This window comes from Physeter macrocephalus, chromosome 5 (assembly GCF_002837175.3).
Source record: "Physeter macrocephalus isolate SW-GA chromosome 5, ASM283717v5, whole genome shotgun sequence".
NCBI lineage: Eukaryota > Metazoa > Chordata > Mammalia > Artiodactyla > Physeteridae > Physeter > Physeter macrocephalus.
The window spans coordinates 6995660-6998372 of record NC_041218.1 but is presented as its reverse complement, the minus strand read 5'-3'; positions in this window follow the sequence as shown (position 1 = coordinate 6998372).

The following is a 2713-nucleotide window of genomic DNA, read 5'->3' as shown; positions in this document are numbered from 1 at the left end:
AATGAGGTATCACCTCACACCGGTCAGAATGGCCATCATCAAAAAGTCTACAAATAATAAATGCTGGAGAGGGAATGGAGAAAAAGGAACCCTCCTACACTGCTGGTGGGAATGTAAATTGGTGCAGCCACTATAGAAAATGGTATGGAGGTTCCTTAAAAAACTAAAAATAGAGTTGCCATATGATCCTGCAATCCCACTCCTGAGCATATATCCTGAGAAAACTCTAATTCAAAAAGATACATGCACCCAGCGTTCATTGCAGCACTATTTACAATAGGCAAGACATGGAAGAAGCCTAAATGTCCATTGACAGATTAATGGTATACACACACACACACACACATACATGTATATATTATATACACACACCATGGAATATTAGTCAGCCATAGAAAAGAATGAAATGTCATTTGCAGCAACATGGATGGACCTAGAGATGATCATACTAAGTGAAGTGAGCCAGACAAAGAAAAATATCATATGATATCACTTACATATGGAATCTAAAAAGATGCAAATGAACTTATTTACAAAATAGAAATAGACCCACAGACATAGTAAACAAACTTATGGTTACCAAATGGGAAAGGGGTGGGGAGGGATAAATTAGGAGTTTGGGATATACACACTACTATATATAAAATAGATAACCAACAAGGATCTACTGTATAGCACAGGGAACTATACTCAATATTATGTAATAACCTATAAGGGAAAAGAATCTGAAAAAGAATATCTGTGTGTGTGTATAACTGAATCACTTTGCCCCGTACACCTGAAACTAACACAACGTTGTAAATCAACTATACTCCAATTATAAAAAAACTGTGGCAGCCAGGAGCCAGTGGCTAGGCTGGCTGTCCCCGAGCATGATGGTGTCAGAGTTGCCTGCATGCACCACAGAAACAGAAGAGCTGTACCCTGTAGTCCTGGGGACAAAATCTGGCATGGTGTTGCGAGATGTGGGCGGCCATTAGATATTGGTGGTCTGGAATGTCCTACATTCATTCATTTAACAAAAAGTGTGCTTCAGGGAGATTGGCTCGGTGCTTTGTGACCACCTAGAGGGGTGGGATAGGGAGGGTGGGAGGGAGGGAGACGCAAGAGGGAGGAGATATGGGGACATATGTATATGTATAAGTGATTCACTTTGTTATAAAGCAGAAACTCACACACCATTGTAAAGCAATTATACTCCAATAAAGACGTTAAAAAAAAAAAAGTGCCTACCCTGTGTCAAACCCAGGCAGGGAAAAGGAGCAGTAATTATTCCTTATTCTTAGGATGGGTTTTAGAAATTGGCGCCAATTGGTGAGGTCACCCATTCCACCAGCCTTGCCGTCTTAGAATGTCAGTGCTAGATAACAAACTAACAAACAAAAAAACAAAAACAAAAACAACAAAAGTTATCGGTCAAGAGACGTTTTTGGAAGGCAATGATGTGACCAGATTAATTTTGTAGATGTTACGGGCTGAATTGTGTCTCCCACCAAAATTCGTAGGTTCAAGTCCCAACCCCCAATATCTCAGAATGTAGTCATGTTTGGAGATAAAGCCTTTAAAGAGGTGATTAGGTTAAATGAGGCCATTAGGGTGGGTCCTGATCCAATAGGACTGGTGTCCTTATAAGAGGAAGAGACACTAGTGAGGCACATGCACAGAGGAAACAACCCGTGCGGACATAGTGAGAAGGTGGTCATCCGTACGCCGAGGAGAGGGGTCTCAGAAGAAACCAACCCTGCTGACACCTAGATCTCGGACTTGCAGCCTTCAGAACTGTGTGAAAATCAACTTCTGTTGTTTAAGCCCCCAGTCTGTTGTACTTTGTGATGGCAGCCCAGGCAGACTAAGGCAGCTGGTAAATTGCTGGTGGCTGTGCAGAGGGTGGACGGCTTAGTGGCTGGAGGAATGAGCTGAGGCTGGCAGGCTGAGGCTGCAGGCACGGCCCCCAGACCTCCTCTCTCTGTGGATGCTGCACCAGGATCTGCATATGCTGCAGGTGCCGGAGGTGCCTCACCTCCCCCCGGTGCTGAGCTGGAGAAGGCACTCTGTCAGGATTGGCCTTTGTCAGCGCAGGAAGATTCTCTCAACCTGAGTTATGTACCAGGTACCGCGTTCGACGATGGGGCTTCAGAGGCAAATGTAATATAGTGGTTGTTCTCAAGCAGCTCAGTCTAGCGGGGATACCTGTAAATAAACAAATTATCACAGTAGTGCTAGAGCCAGTGGTCTGTCAAGTTAAGGTGCTAGAAATTGTAAGTATGCATCCTTTTAAATTTGCATTTTATTATGATTTACACAAACAGCTGGGTTTGGGAACTGTATCACTCCTAGTATCTTTGTTGTGAATGTTTTAATAACTTTTATTTTTTGTACGAAAAAATGTATATGTTTATGTGGAGGATAGATGCCCAGTGGGAGGGGGTGGAGGTGAGGGAGAGCGTCACAGAAATGGTGACACTTGGGCTACATTGTGTTTCTGTTCTTGTTACACTTTCTTTCTTTTTTAGATGGGTAAAGAAATACTGAAATAAAGAATGCATTTGCATGGTTCAACATTCAAACAGTAGGAAAGGGTGTGCAGGAATATTCCATCTAACCTCTGCCCCCCCCCACTTCCCCTCCCTGCAGGCATCTAATGTTGGCCGTATATCTTTCTAGAGATTTTTTATGCATATGGAAGCAAATATATTGTCTCCCCTCCTTTGTT